The 16491-nt window shown below is 42.9% G+C and overlaps 1 protein-coding gene across 2 annotated transcripts in view; it reads left to right on the top strand.

Moving 5' to 3' along the window:
- ARHGAP10 (Rho GTPase activating protein 10) overlaps window positions 1-16491 on the top strand; it is a 317186-nt gene that overhangs the window by 215740 nt on the left and 84955 nt on the right. The gene's annotated exons all lie outside the window — the stretch shown is intronic.

Raw genomic sequence — 16491 nt, 5'->3', positions numbered from 1 at the left:
AGCCCTGATGGAGAGTAGCTCACAGTCTGGGAGGTGGAGCCCCATTTTGGGACTTGTGTCCCATAGCCCTTAACTCTGTCTAACCTGTTATATAGTTTATTTATTGTCATAGACATCTGTTTTTCCCTGCCAGATCCTTGAGGCAGAGATTGTTTTTTACACTTAGAATAGTACCTGGTACATAGTAGGAGTTTAGTTCATATTTATTGGATGAATTAATGAACTCAGGAAATTTTAAGGGGGTCAGAGGAGTGGGAAAGAGAGAAACAGAGGTGTAGTCTCTATGAGCAAATCATAGCAAGAACCTCGTTGCATTTACTGTTTGCTAGAGCAATCGTATCTTGTGTGAATATTGGTTCCCACTGAAGAGTTAAATGTGAAAGCTGGTCAGAGATTTTCTTGCCCAGTATAGTAAAAGTAGCTTGTTTATGGAAGTAAAAGGTTTGGGTCTTTTATTTGTTGTTTTTTTTTGTTTGTTTGTTTGTTTTTTTGGTTTGTTTTTCGGTAGCAAGTGGTTTTTAGATAGCTTTAAGTAAAGATGGCTTCTAATCATTTTAGAAAAAGAAATAATTAAGGACACCTGGGTGGCACAGTTGTTTAAGTGTCCAGCCTTTGGTTTCAGCTCAGGTCATGACCTCTGTGTTGTGGGATCGAGTCCCACATTGGACTTGGTGCTCAGCATGGAGGCTGCTTGCGATTCTCTCTCTCTCTGCCGCTCCCCTTGCTTGTTCGCTTTCTTTCTCAAATAAATAAAAAAATACATATTTAATAAGAAAAAGAAATAATTTAACCCACAAGCTTTGAAATAGTGTTTAGTGATACAACTGTCCTTAGATTAAGTCCCAATTAGGCAACTTTTATACAGTTTATTTGTTAAAATACTGGCTCTGGGTCTTGCTCTTAGATAAAAGGTTCTCCACTGAATGTTGCAGATTCCTATTTTCTTATTTGAAACTGAGAAGTTAAGTTCATGATTTTTCTGCTTGGGAAGTCGATAGTGCTACTTCCACCTTGTTAACAAATCTTACAATTTCCAAGTGGCACTGGCGAGCCAATTACAAGAACGATGGCAATGAAACTGGACCCACTGTCAGAGATCAAGCTTCATAGAGCCAAGGAGAGGGCTCTCCCTTTTCCCCTCTGCCTTTCTGTGGCTGTGCTAGAGAATGCTATGAATGCACATTGGCTGTGCATTCATAGCATTCTCTGGCCAATGTGAGTTGACACACTGACTTTCCTATCAGGAAGGGGGCATGTGGGATATCGAGTTTCACATTCTCCACTGAGTGTCTGGGTTTAGGTTTGGAAGCACAGGGTTGCTTGGGATAGGGAGCTGTTAGCTTGGATTAGTTCATATTTCTGAGAACTTAATTTCTCCATTTCCTCTTCTTTTCTCTCCGATTTCATCCTTGTCCACTTTCACTCCCAGCTCTTTGTTCTTGCTCAGCTGGATGTCACTTCAGAGTCTAGGCTCTGCTATGAGGAAGGATCTTTCCGCTGACGAGGGTGGTTGTGCAGGAAAACTTCCCATGGACGCATGTACCCATAGGAGCCCGAGGTTTCCTTGGCAACTGATCCATGTTTACCACCCAAAGATCTTGTGTTTGACTTGAATGTGGTGAGGGAGGGATAGGATTCCTCTTAGTAAATGTTTGAGAACAAAGTGAGAGAGAGGAAGGAGGATAGAAGGGTTAAAAGGAGGAGTCCCCTGGGGGAGGAAAGTGTTCTGATAGATAGGGAGGCAAACAAGGGCAATGAGAGAGGGAACGAAGAGTCCTAGGTTCTATGAAGGAGAACAGAGGGGAAGGTGACAATAGAAGGAAGGCCTTTTCTTTTCCTCAGTTACTTATTTTTTAATCTTAGGAATGTGCAAAATGTTGACTCTGACCAGGAGCGTCACTAAAGCAAAAGAAGAAATTTTCAGCATATAATTATGGCAAGAAAGCTCTAGATTAATTTTAGAGTTAGAAAAAGACCCAAGTTAATCTGCCTCGGAGATCACATTTTATCCTAGCCTCTTTGCTGTTTTCATAAAACCCATATGTACTCTATAGGAAACTTAATCCACATGTTTTGGCCTCATTCCCACACAATACATTAAGATGTTGTTTTAAAAGAAGCGTTTACGGGCCAAAAATATTATCAAGGTCTTTTTTCCCGTGCACACCAGAAAATTGCATTTCCCAGGTGGAAAAGGGTACTGTGAAGTTCCCACAGATTTTCAAATTGGGATTGCACCTTATAATTTATGAGCTTTATGTAAATATTTTTTCTTAAAGATTTTACTTATTTATTTGAGAGAGAAAGAGAGCCTGAGTTTGTGGGGGTGGGGGTGGGGGAGAGGGTGGCGCCCCAGGGAGAGGGAGAAACAGGCTTCCCACGGAGCAGGGAGCCCAATGTGGGGCTCAATCCCAGGACCCTGGGATCATGACCTGAGCCACTCAGGTGCCCCATAAGTTTTGTTCTTGACAAAGTGTACTTCTTAAGGATCAGTGCAGTATGTTTGTGGTGAGCCCCTGCTTGGAGTCAGATGTGATGTGAGATTTGGGGAAGAGTCTGGCAGGGGAAAGATCTTTCCACCAGTAACTGCAGGATGCCATCGAGAATAGCGCTCTCAGAGCAATGCAGAGACTTTAGAGGAGAACTTATGTCCGACTGTGAGGAATCTGGAATGTTTCCTGACTAGGTGTTTTGAATAGGTTTTAGAATGGAGTTTGAACAGGTGGTGGGGATGTTTTAAGAGGACATTTCAGGTATGGGGAAGTCGTGTAATCAGAGAAGTACAGAGGGTAGGCATGTGTTCTGGGAATGCAGCTTCTGTGGGAACAGCGGTGAGGGGCATGAGAGATAGTTGTAAAGAGATTCGGGCCAGGTGTAGGGAGGTTGGGAATGCCACTCTAGGACTTTTGGATTTCGTTTTATGGGTACCAAGGCCTCTCATGGTTTTTAGGTAGACTGCTTCAGGAAGTTTAATGTGGTAGCTGGTTAGCGAATAGAAAGTGGGAGAATCACAGCCTGGTGAGAGGTCAGATGGCTGAGGTCATAGTAGTGAGAATTGGAGTTCAGGGGTAGCGGGCATCATGTCCTGAGGCACAGTGAACACAGTCCAGGGACTGGATCAGTGGGCTGTCTCAGAAGAATGTGTTAGGAATGATAGTAGGTCACAAATGAGGACCCAGAGCTGGAGGAATATAGGGATCCTTAATAAAAAGAAGGAAAAAAAAATAGGTTCGGGGCAAGAGTTCAGTGTTTAATGTGCCAAATTTTAGCTGTCTGGATGTCTAACAAATAGTTGGAGATGTGGGGCTCAGATTTGTGAGAGGATTTAGTGGTAAGAAGTGTACGATAAGAAGACATGAGATGAGCATAGGAGAGTGTGCTCACTGTGCTCTTGGCTTGGTCTAACTACATGGTGGGGGTACTTACCTCCTGTAACCTAAGTGAGTACATAAAATAGATATAGTTACTTAAAATAGATATCCTAGATACTTAAAACAGATATATACAGTAAAAAAATATATAAAGGTCCTATTGCATGCATATGTAATAGTATTCCTTTATATGTGCAGAATTCTTAGGACATATATTGTCCCTTCACATCATGGGAGAAGACTGAAGGGTGAGAGATTAGCTTGTTTATGGGCACCCCACCGGTGAGTGGCAAGGCTTGGGTTTGAACTAAGTGTTGTTTGACCCCCAAACCTTTGCTTCACCTCTCTATGAGAAGATTAAGAGCGATATCCTTGAGAAACACCAAGATTTTTCTGTTAGCGATAACGCGGGAGCCAGAAGAAACCCAGGCAAGTTTCAGAGTTAGGGTTGTCAAGGGGCCTTGTCAGTGATGCTGGAGCTGTCACTATGGGAGAGCTGGAGTATTTACTCCAAGAGTAAAATGTCTGTTGAGAGCAAGAGCTGAAGTTGACGTCAGTGAATGAGTGTTTGGGAATAGGTGATAACAGGTACAGATTTATGTTGTATTTTTCCCGCACAACAGAACGTAACAGAGGAAAAAGCAGAGCAGACCGGACAGGGAAGGGAAAGAGTAGGGTAGGACTGGTAGCTCCTGATGTGTACACAGTTTGCCAATCAATCTCAGTTCTAGTTTTCTGTTAGCTAATTTCTGGGGTTGGGGCTCTTTAGAAGAACTTAGGGATGGAAAGAGCCCTCCTGGGAGTTCATAGAGTTTGTCGAAATGGAGCCCGTTCTGCTGTTTTATACATTTGTAGTGTCGTAAAAGAAATTTGTGTTTATAATGTGACTCTCTTCTGGTCTCTCCCCAAGTCCCTGAGGGCCCTTGAAGATTATGAAGACCTTTGGGAATCACCAAAGAAATCATTAATACCAGTGTGGTTTTCTTTTATTATCTGTCATATTTTGTGTTAATATTTAAATTGGCAGTTCATATAAAGTAAGATATATAATGTTACTCTCAACCAAATCACTTTATATAATATATATAATTTTAATCCAGATTATAGGCATGCCTTGTTTTATTGTCCTTCGTTTTACTGCCCTTCATAGATACTGTGTTCTTTACAAAGCAGAGGTTTGTGCCAACCACACAGGGAGCAAGTCTGTCAGTGCCATTTTACTTTGTGTCTCTGTCACATCTCATGTGTTGGTCCTTGCAATATTTTAGGCTTTTTCGTGATTCTATTTCTGATGGTGGTCTGTGATCAGTGATTATAGCTTGTCGATAGCTCGGATAATGGCTAGCATTTTTTAGCAATAAAGTATTTTTTAATGTATGTACATTGTTTTTTTAAGACATCATGCAACTACACTCTTGATAGCCTACACCACAGGGTAAACATAGCTCTTCTATGCCTTGGGAAACCAGAAAATTCACTGGACTCGCTTTATTACAATACTCGCTTCGTTGCAGTGGTTTGGAACCAAACCTGCAATATCTTTGAGGTATGCCTGTATATTTACCTTGTTAAGGATTATAATTGGATTTTCAGTGGGATTGGCCAGATGTGGTGCTCTGGTTACCTTCAGCTTTGTGTGGTGCTGTGGTTCACCTTGATGTTCATGGATTCTCTGGTGGTCAGTAGGGCATGAAGTTGTTTCCAAGTGTTAGCCTTTACATACTGTGGTTTCTGTGGACCCCGGGGTGCTGAGAGATAATCACATTTTATTTACATAAAACTTTTCCTCGGTAAAGATTCTAAAACCTTTGTCGAAATAAACAGTGTTGTCTTTGAAATGGGTGTGCTGGCACCCTGTGCCTCATTTTTCCTGGTGAGAAAACGGAGGTGATTTGTGATGCTCACGCTTTGTGGAAAAGCCTGACGTTATGTTCCCATCTCTGTAACATGTGTTGCAAACTCCTTGAAGAGGTGGTGTCCCTCCAGAACAGAAAAGTTGAGACGAGAAGGGCATAATATACATTTCTTCTCAGGTGTGCAACACAATCAGAATATTAAATTACATGCACACGTGATGAGTATCAAATGGTACGTTGCACTCCTCTGTTGACCTTGGGTTCCAGTTTCAGACCTACACCCCTGTCTTTGCCAAGAGCTAGAAGAATGTGTCCCTGTCCCCAGGCTCTGCAGTGGCACAGATTTCCTCGTTGGTCCCAGCCTGCAGTCCAGCAGCAGCCACAAGTGGACTGGGTTCGGTTTGGGGCAGCCTGCTCCTCCGTTCCTGTGGCAGCAGAGACCAGGCATATCCTAACCCTCTTCTGTGGGCTGGTCTCTGTCATCCTTGACTGTAAAGGAGGCCTCAGGGGGTATGCAAACTGTTTTCCTGGAGACGCAAAGAACCCTTAAGTCTTAGAGCGTGCCTGTCATTCAGTGGGAACAAGACATCTCAATCTCTCTCTCTCTCTTTTTTTTTAAATGCAGCCTAAAATGCTTCTTGATTTAGCTTTGCTGGCACTGGGTTGCTAGGCAGCACCAGTTTTCATGTGAGAGAAAAATAAATGTCTGAAACAACAGCAACAATGGTAAAACTCTGAAGTTTCCAAAAGCTTTATGTTTGCCTGAGTAGTGACAGTTCAGTGTAGAAGTCAAAAACCCACGGCAAGAATAGTAGAAAATTGCAGAAAGGTGGTTTTTCCTTCTTCCAGGTTTCTTGAATGTTGGCATCTTTGGCGTAGCCACGGAGACTTACTTTACTGTTAGATTTTCTTCCCCCCGTCAACAGGGCCTTGCATTCTCTGGAGTGTTTAAAAAGGAGCTTTAAAACCACAGACAACTTTCTGTCTGCCTTTCTCCTTCCTCAAAGACAAGTCAGAAAATAATGAGGACATTGTCTTCTCAGTTCTGCTGTCTTAGCTCTGCTATAGAGGAAGTCCCTTCTTGGTGCTATCGTGTGGCTCTGGAGGGGGCAGGTAGCATTTTCCCAGGGTACTAGTGTGGTTTGATAAGAGAAAATTTGAAAGGCAAGATTCTTCCATTCTGCATTAGTGTCGGGTATAGATGGAGAACTGGGGCTGTCTCAAGAAAATCTAAGAGCTGTGATACAAAAGGGTGGGGGTAGGTTGATTCTCTGTTATCTGTGAACGCATAGTCAGTACCAGTGAGCAGAACTTGCTAGGAGGCGAATGTTTGATTCAGTATAAGGAAGGCTTCATAATATTTTTCATAATGAGAATGTGTTCATGTTGGAGATGAGGATTGAGAAGCTGGAAAAAGCAAGCAGGCCTAGGAGGTCTGGCCCACTCAGAAATTCTTTGCCAAGGTCTCTGGAGACGTAGAGCTGCGAAGACAGGTCTCACAGCAGAGCCCTGGGCTTTGGAACTTGGCACTCGGTTGTGTGTGTAGAATTAAGGAGGATGAGGAACAGGATCCTTTTGTTCATCTCTCTTTTATGAGCAGCATCAAGAGTTCTTGAAAGGGAAAAATAAGAATCCAGGAGTGAGGGGATGGGAGCAGTGGGAAAATGGGTAGGTGAGCAATGGAGAAGGTACCGAGGGATGCCTTTCCTTAAGGGACAGGATGGTGTGGGGCATTTATGGGCTTGACTCTTTGCATGGATGTGCTCATTTTTATTTTCTCTTATAAAATAACCCCCCCCCCCAGCTTTCAGCACTATCTCTTCCACATCTCTCAATATAAAATTGAGAACAATAATAATTATAATAGCCAGTACTGACAGAGGGATGATTATGTGCTGGGCACTAGACTTAGCTCCTTCTGTGACATTTTATTGAAATACTCTGTAGCCAGGACCACATAATGTAGCACAGTGAGCTCTAAATGAAATTCCTTGGATTGGCATCTCTGTTCCACCAAGTTATGTGACTTCTGTGTGATCTGGACACCCTGTTGACACTCACTGGCAGTTTCCTCCTCTGCAAAATAGAAATAACTTAAGTACCACTTCAACAGAGTGGTTGCAGAGATGAGATAAGCTGATCCACCTAAGATAATCCTCTCACTGCTGTTGCACAAATGAGGAAGGTGAGGCTCAGGGAGGCTCTGTTAACTTGCTCAAAGTCACATTCCTAGAAAGTGGCCAAGCTGGGATTTGAACCCAGTCTGTCTCCAAAGCCTGTCCCTTAACCTTACACTGTCACTGTCAGATAATGTCTCTGCAGCCACTCGGTATGTGTTATAACATATATTCATCATTATAATAGCAGCGTATTTCCACAGTCCTAAAAATCCCATGTTCTGTCTGTGCATCTCTTTTGTTGTCTGCCCTACCCTGCCACCCCCCATTTCCCAGGCCCACCACTCACTGGTCTTTTTACTCTCTGTAGTTTTGATTTTTCCAGAATGCCAGGTAGTTGGAGTCCTATGGTAGGTGGACTTTCAGACTGGCTTCTTTCACTGGCTAACATGCACTTAAAGTTCTTCCATGTCTTTTCATCATTTGATAGCTTATTTCTTTTTAGTGCTGACCTGTTTGTATTTTGAGAGAACCAAGGGGTTTATGTGGTCACTGTGCCCAGCAGGCAATGGCAGGAAGGGCAGCTCCTCTCAACTGGCCATCTTCTCTCTCCTCAGATCACCCCACTTTTGCTGCATCATGTACGTCACGCAACCTGCTTCTGAGATGCCCTCTCTTTGGGGTTGACAGGTTGTGTCAGGCCTCCCAGCTCAATTTTGCCAGAAATTCCAGTGAAGAAGCTGTGCTCCTCTTCTCTCTCCTTGTGTTCCTCGCCATCGTGATAATTAACATATAATAATGCAAAGCCTGATATTTATTAAGTGCTCATACTGTTAAGTATTTTACATTATGATCTCATCTAATTCCGCACTCAACATGTCTATGAAGTAGATATCATTGTCCTTATTCTACAAATGAGGAAACTGGGGCTTAGGGTAAGAATTTGCCCCAGGTCACACAGCTGGTAAATGGCGGTGGTGAGATTTAAACCCAGGACTGTCTGGCTCTGGAGGTCGGACCATTAAACTCTAGACTGTAATTGGCTTTACATGGAAGGTTCTGTCTGTGTGGTCCCCGGCTCATAGACTGGGCAACCACCTTCTGATCCTTAGAAACAGCAGACCTAGAGCATATGCAGACTGAACGAAATCACTAAAAATAGAATGTTTCAGTGTCTCAAATAAATTTTCAGAAATCCAAAAATACACCAAATAGTGTAAGTGGGGAGATACCCACGTGAGGTATCACTTCAATAATATGTAAAGAACTGATTTTTCTAGACTGTAAGAGTACTAGGAGTAGGCGACCTATTTTTAGCAAAAACTTTAGAATCAACAATAGAAGCTTATATTAATGAAGTATGTATTCTCTTGAAGCCTACCTAATAATAATATGGCCACTTGCATCAGACTAGGATGCTTGCAGAAGAAAGGTTTTTTTGTTGTTGTTTTGTTTTGTTTTTTCTTTTCCTGGAAAGATGGCCTGCTACTATGTAGATAAGCAGGGCTAGGAGAAGGGTATTTTTCTGGACTGTGAACTCCGTCTCTTCCCCTTTTACCTCTCTCTCGTTCCCCTCATCTCTACTGCCCCACAGTCATTTAGTCCAAATATGTCCTGGCAGACAGCCCCATGCCTCTGAGAACTGCTTACTGTAGACCGCATCCCTAGGTTTATAAGACATGGTCCGCACTAATCTTGATCTGCTGGTGAGAGCTGGCTAGACCCTCAAGAGGAGTCTCACGGGAGTCTGGGCGGAGTCAGGTTCTCTCCCCTAGAGATTTGGAATTGGATGGGGAGAACTCAGCCAGTTACTGTGACATTGCCCTGGGCCAGAGGCTACAGGAACTCTGGCAGTGGGTCAGGTGTCCAGCAGAGAAGGCAGAGTGCTGGGAAGGATGGGAATCTCATTAGAAAAGCTCACAGAGGTGAGAAGTGGAGAGTTGTTAGTTGACTCCTGATGGCCTCAGAACAGTTTTGAGTTCCAGCTCCTTCTACTTCCTGCTGATTCCTTTTAACAAATCCCTTTTTACTTCTGTCAGTTTAGTACTGTTTTAGTTGCAACTAAATCATCTTTGGACAGTGTGAGAAAATTCATAAGGCGCTATACCTGCAATTTGATAAATTTACAGATGCATGATTTATTTGTCGACTTTGATTTAACTCCGTTTATATCTCGGTGCTATCAGGTAGCTTAGGCATGTCCTTGGGGCTGGCTGCTACTCAGGTCCAGTCCTTTTGGAAACAGATCAAGTGGGTCCCGTCAACAGAGTTTTAGGTGGAACCTGGCATTTTGAGGGCGTCCAAATCTGAACCTGTTGCTCTCTTCCCATGATCTTAACTAGAACTTCTTTAGCTTTCTTCTTCAATTTTCTCAGACCAGTATTTAAACCAGAAGTGACTTTTCTCTCAACTCTAGCATAATTTCTTTTTTTTTCTAGGTAATGGTGTTCCCAGTTGTTGGTCTCCAACCTGATAGAGCCATTCCCTCCTCTGCTGCGTTCTTACACATCTCCCAGCAGCAAGGGCCTCAGTCTGCCACTCAGTCATGTAGCATTTTTAACGTCTACTCCTGCATGTGCCACACCCTTCCTCTGTCTAGAGCAGTGGTTTTGAAGCTTTATTACATTAGGACCCAGTTTGAAAATTTAATGAAGGCTTTGGGTTCTGTTCCCAGGAAATGGTATTATTATAGATACACAGAAGAAATGTAGGTGCAGTTCTAGGAATTTCAGGTTAAGAACCTAGAACCATGGGAAAACCAAGAGCTGCCATATATCCAAGTGAGGTTAGGGTCTGGAACATGTCTTCAGGCTCAGCCTTTCTAGTCTTTTGATGTTGGCTTATTTTCCATGTTTTTGCTCAGAAGCTGGGAGGGAAACGGATAAAGATGTCGCTCATCTCAGATTCACACTTTATTTAATCAGTGACACTTCGTTGTTTCTGTTCCTTACCCGGGCCAGCCATGAAGGAAACCCTTTATTAAAATACTGATGGCTCAGTTTGGCCATGGAAAGAATGAGCCCACACTGGAAGGCATTGTCCTTAAATAACGAAAGGCAGCCGTTTTCCACTGAGATGTGCTAATACTCAGACTTCTCTCTGAGTGGGAAGCAGAAGGAACCTGACTTGGGGCCGACTGAAGAAGGCACCTTTGTTCTCGTCAGGTTTTCACAGTGCAACCTTGTTGTCTCATTTGAATTCCTCTGACTTGCCCTGAAATTAAAACCGTTAATTTTAATTTTAATTTTAATTAAAACTGTTAGTGATAACTGAGAACTGACCATGTGCTAGTATTTTAGCTCCTGCCTCTTTAGCATGGCAAACACTAGTGTCCTACCTAACTAAATGTTTTCACTAATGAATGGTACCTGGAAAATGGCTAAATTAAGGGTTGACAGTTTCAGCTCATGCACAGTGGGGCGTGACAGTTCTATTTCTGCTAGGCCTCCACAAATTCTCCCAATTTCTGTCGTAACTAAAAGTCAGAGGAGCTAAAATGTCTACTTGAAGAAGCAGGCCACTATGTCATATCCTTCAAATTGAAGTCTTCCCGGTAAGTGAAGTGCCTGCTTTAGTGGCCGTGTCTGAGGTCCTCAAGACCACCCCCATGTTCGGGGATGTGCTGGAAGGATGCAAAGTTGTGCTCACAGCTAGATTCATCACAGCAATGGAGTAAGGATGCACAGAGAAGAAGACAACCCGGGTGGAGTCTGGAGGAGTCCGCATGTCGTTGTGCTTATGCTCTCCCTTCCCAGGAGAGGTCACACAGAGCAGACTCTTCCTCTAGCCCTGAAATGTAGAAACATGTGTTCAATACTTCTGTTCAGGAAAGCCCATTGGAAACCAGTGCCTGTGGGAGCTAGTCACATAGGCATCCTTTGCCCACCATATACCAGAATTCCAGATTCCCAGATGGGAAACAGGTATTCCACATAACCCCCACATAGGCCCACCATGCCCAAACTGTTTGAACACGAATTCAGTTTGGGCATGGTGGGCCATCCTAACCTTAAAGGGAATGTTTTCTATCAGTTTAAAGAACTGTTTACCAGCCTAGTCCCTGGACACCAACTAAGGGCCAATTTGGCAAACAGGCCTTTCTAAGGATGCCCATCTTAGGCCTGCTGTGTTTATTCTCTTCTACACACTGGGCATCTTCTAACTGCTGGGGTGAGGAGTTTGAGGGCAGGGGTGACTGTGAGTTACTGTCTCTCCTACAAGGATGTTCTCTGTCTTTGGGATTTAGAGCCTTTTGTCTTTTTTGCTTTGGAAGTGTCTTCTTCATGCTGTTGGGGAAGTGTGTGTTGTCAGCCCTATTAGGAAGTGCAGGATTAACTTTATTGAGGAGCATGGGAATCGAGGCGAATGTGGTCAGTGCAGGTCAAGTAAATTTCAAGCCATGCAGCCTTATGTCGCTGTACTAATTTGGCATAGGATGAAAAGTCCTTAAAAGCCCTCCTTGTTTAACTTTCCAGTTGGTTGATTTCTCCTTGAGAATGACCCCAAAGGGCAGGAATCAGTTTTGTCAGCTTTATTTCTGTTCTCACTCTTCGGCTCTATCAAGTGCTGTCATTGGGGGCCCCACATTTTCTCAAAGATCAAGGTCCTGCCCTGTCTGTTCTGCCCTCCCTCCTTGGCATCTGATCAAAACCCCCCTTTTCACCCTGGCTTGGGCTTTGTTGTATCTGGCTGATACCCTCCTCAGATCTGCACTCTCTGTTTAATCTTCTGGATTTTTCTCTAAAAAATCCTTTTACTAAATAGTTTTAAAAAGTTAAAAACAAATATGTAGCCTTTGATGAGGATTTGTTAGGTGAGCTTGTCATCCAATATTAACACTGTGTTCCTCCTCCCAAGTCATTGTTTTTCCTCAGACAGATATTTGTAGTAGTACTGTCTCTCTCTCTCTCTCTTTTTTTTTTTTTAAACTACCAGTACCATCTAACCCATCGTGATTTAGAGGAAGGGTTTGATTTCCTTTTGTTTATGTCACAGCTCCTCTCTTGACCAGATAGTGAAGACTTCTATTGATCTTGACATAGTATTGTTTCTTGTTACTGTAGAGATACAAGTGTCTAGAATTCTGGAGTCTACTAGACTAATCTAGAATTCACTTTAAGTAAAACCTAATTACTTAAAGCTTCTTAAGCAACCTCTACTAAGTCTGGAATCTGCTCGAAAATAATTGAGGGATGTCGAATTAAGCTGACCGTCAGTTAATGACTGATGAAGTTAGGTGATGTGGACATAGGAATTTATTATATTATTTTTTACTTGTATATATATCTCAAATTATTCATGATGGAAGTTAAATGACCTGATATTTGATGTTGGCATCATTTCTTTTATACACTTACCAATTCATTCAGCAGACATCTATAAAGCTGCTCTTTCATGCCTTGTACTGCGTGGACAGGCACAAAAAATTAAGGGGGTGGGGGGAAGCAGATCTTGCTTTCTGGAAGTCCAGTGTGTCTGACATAGTGGTAACATGGCCCGAGGACTGTGTGTTTGGACCTTCAAGAAGCCAGTAGCTTTCTTTGTCCAAAGCCGTGTTAAGACCGTTTTCTGTACTCGGAAGACTTATGTAGCAGGCATTCCTTTGTGAATCAATCAGTTGTTTCTTCAGAAGGTATGTACCCATTCCCTTTACAACAGTGACTTAGGCCTGCAGGAGATCTAGTGGACGTAATTATAAAATTCGAAATTGCTTTTCCTAAGCATCTAGTCTGTGTAGAGGCAGAGGGTTGGCACCAAGGCCATCTTGAGTACCTGATGTTCCAGTCGCTGGCTAGGTCTCGTTCGTAGGACCCATGAATCAGCCAGTCAACCCTGAGAGAGTATGTTTGTTTGTTGTCTTTTAGGTAGTATTGTTTTCTCTGCAGTTTACAGACTAATGCAAGAAACAGAAACTTGGGATGTTGAAATTAACTTACCAGGGTCACACAGCTTGCTTTATTCATTGACAGTCTGCCTCATTCCAAAAAGGATTTCAGGCAGTTAAGCCACACAGTTAGAAAATTCTTTGTGGTCTTTCTACTGTCCCAAGAAAAACAAGACCATATTTTTTTCTTTTTAAGCTTAAATGATGCATAGTGTTTCAGTCAATATTAGTACATGGATAGCTCCAAGTTTAAATTGTACAAAAGTGCTTACGTATGTCTCTGTTGGAATGTGTAGGAGTGAGAAAGGAAATCTCTGTATTTGATTTCATCAAGGCATGAGCTTTATATAGTTGCTGGAGACACACATGCCAGTGCCTGGTTGTGTGCACAAGACAGTTCTTATTAATCATCGCACAGCTGCTGTGTTGTTTGTCATCATTATTACTTATTCTTAATTACCAAAAGTGCACATGGGCTGCAGACTGTAGTTGGTGCCAAACCAAACCTCTAAAGTGGTTGGACTAATAGGTTTTGAGGAAGATTTATAATCCTTTGGAAATGATAGCAGTGCTGTATATAGTCACATAAAGAAACAGTGTACATCAGAAACTCACACAGAAGCGGGATCATAATCTTAGTGTATGATCTCAGTATCTGCCTCCTGTTCTCTTTAATTTGTTGCTGAATCAACTTTGCTTGTTTTGTATATTGAGAATAGAATTTATTTATGGGCTGTGCCTCTTTTGAAGTAATTGTTTCTCTTTCCCTAACTCAGCAATAAGTGAAAGTGGAGACATTCTTTCTCCAGGAAAGCCTTTAAACCCTTGATTTTTCTAGAATGTCATTTCTGTTTAGATGGAAATGCGGGACATGACTACTAAGAGGATTAGTCATCATTTTCAAAATTTAATGAAGGAATTAGGTCATTTGTGCTTAATGTGCTAATAAGCTCAGAGTAAGCTGTACTTACTGATGGATTGATGTGGAAGGGTCCTCGGAATAATAATCGTTTCTTGTGTCTACTCCTTGTATTCCACAGTTTCTGTAGGACTGTGTTACCTGCAATGCCCAGGGTCACCTGTGGTTGACCTCTTTTGAAGTCCTCTGGGCTTTATCTAAATTCCGTGTAACTGAAAAGAAAACTCTTTCACTTGACTTTATTATTTGGATGAATCCAAACTCTTATAAATGGTTTCTAATTCTCCATTGTTTTCTGTTCTTGGCAGCTTTTCTGCTCATTACTGTAGGTCAGTGATTCCTAACCAGTCTTTATGTTTCATACTTCTTGGAGAATTTGATTAAAGATAACAACCTCATTTTCTTTCTTTCTTTCTTTCTTTCTTTCTTTTTTTTTTAAAGATTTTTATTTATTTATTTGACAGAGAGAGAGAGCACAGGTAGGCAGAGAGGCAGGCAGAGAGAGAGGGGGAAGCAGGCTCCCCGCTGAGCAGAGAGCCCGATGCGGGGCTTGATGCCAGGACCCTGAGATCATGACCTGAGCTGAAGGCAGAGGCTTAACTCACTGAGCCGCCCAGGCGCCCCACAATCTCATTTTCTAAAAAGAAAATAATACAAGTGCATATATACCATTTACGGACAATTTGAGGGTATACACTAATACCAGAGTCCGTAAGGAACCTCAGTTAGGAATCCCTGCTTTGGGGAAACGAACTTGGGTGATACCGAAATAACGTAATAAAAACATGTGGGCTCTTTGACACAACTGGGAGTAAGGAAACTTGTGAAGTTCAGTAAAGTTACAGGCTTCTACATGTGATGGTGTGTTACCTTTTACTTACATCTTTACCAGTAGTATTTATTGTCTATTTCTTAACTAAAACAGATACCTCAAACACATGCTCTAAGATGGCAAACTCAGATCTCAAAAATCTTACAATATAAACCAAAAATAGGTTAAAAGGAGAAAAGAATAACATCTTGATATCAGTCAAATGGAAGAAAAGCTAGAGACCAGCACGTGACATTTTTAAAAATTGGCATGGACCTCATCTGTTTTACTCCTAACTCAGCCTTCCACAGATGCGACACGGAACAGATGCATATGTAATCCTCACAATCCCTTTTTGGAGGGAGGGAGAAGATGGTTTGGTCAGCCTTGGGTTAGACTTGCAAATTCCACAAAGGTAGAAGCTCCTCCTGACCACCCTGCTCTCCTAGCCAGGGAAGGAGACTAGGTGGGGTGTGATGCATCATGGACTCCTTCTCACAGACAGCCTGGGGTGGTGATCTCCAGCAATAAACAAAGTCAGAAAGGAAACCTCAGAATCAAGACTAAATTAAAAATTTAAGAAAGAGCTTCTATGAGAGAAGAACATAGGAAAAGTAAACCTCAAGATTAGAGAGAGGAATACCATTTCACACCCTGATAGCTTGTGATGTGAGCATCTAGAAATCCTCTTACCTGCTCCATCTTCTGCCTGGAGAATGATAGGAAGTGGTGATAGCGGCCACCAAGGGCAGAGACTCCTGGTGGGGGCTGAAGGGCCAGGACCTCTGCTGGAATTGTGGGCAGCCCAGGCAAGGGGACTGAGCACAGACACAGACAGAGGCATTTTGGCAAAACCCGAGATGAAGTGAAAGACCAGGTTGTGTGCAGCCCCGGCTGCACTGTTGTCCTCCCCCTCCCCATTGGTTACGGACCTGTTGTGTCCTCTGAAAATGTTCAAGCCCTAACCCACAGGGGAGGACTGTTTTGGGGTCGGGGGTCTTCAAGGTGATAAGGATGTGGCCCCCGTCCAGTATAAGAAGGGGAGAGGACACCAGGGATGTGCATGCACACAGGAAAGAAAGGCCATGTGAGGACACAGCGAGAAGGCAGCCACCGACAAGCCCAAAAGAGAGGCCTCAGGAGCAGCAGACCCTGCCGGTACCTTGAGCTTGGGGCTCCAGGCTCCAGAACTGTGAGAAGATAGATTTGTGTTGTTCAAGCCACCCAGTCTGTGGGGTTCTGTTGTGGCAGCCCAAGCAGACAAACACACCATTCTCCAGCTACAGAACGCCGGGCAGGCAGAACTGTTGTGTGTGGAAGAAGAAAACAGACCCCCGCAACATGGGAAGAGATTCAAGGACGTGTCACCCATGGTGTCGTGGTGTGAATAAAGTGTTGACAAAGCTGCCCGTTTAGAACACAAGTAAAACTGAAATCAGCCAACCAAAAATACCCACTGTGGAGTCTATATGAATGTATTGCAGCAGGAGGGGAGAAAACGTAAACTGTAGTGGAAGAATCTGTTTTGGAAGA

Source organism: Lontra canadensis, unplaced genomic scaffold (genome assembly GCF_010015895.1).
Source record: "Lontra canadensis isolate GAN:19392208 unplaced genomic scaffold, GSC_riverotter_1.0 scaffold10, whole genome shotgun sequence".
Lineage (NCBI taxonomy): Eukaryota > Metazoa > Chordata > Mammalia > Carnivora > Mustelidae > Lontra > Lontra canadensis.
This window is presented reverse-complemented; position numbering and strand designations above follow the sequence as displayed.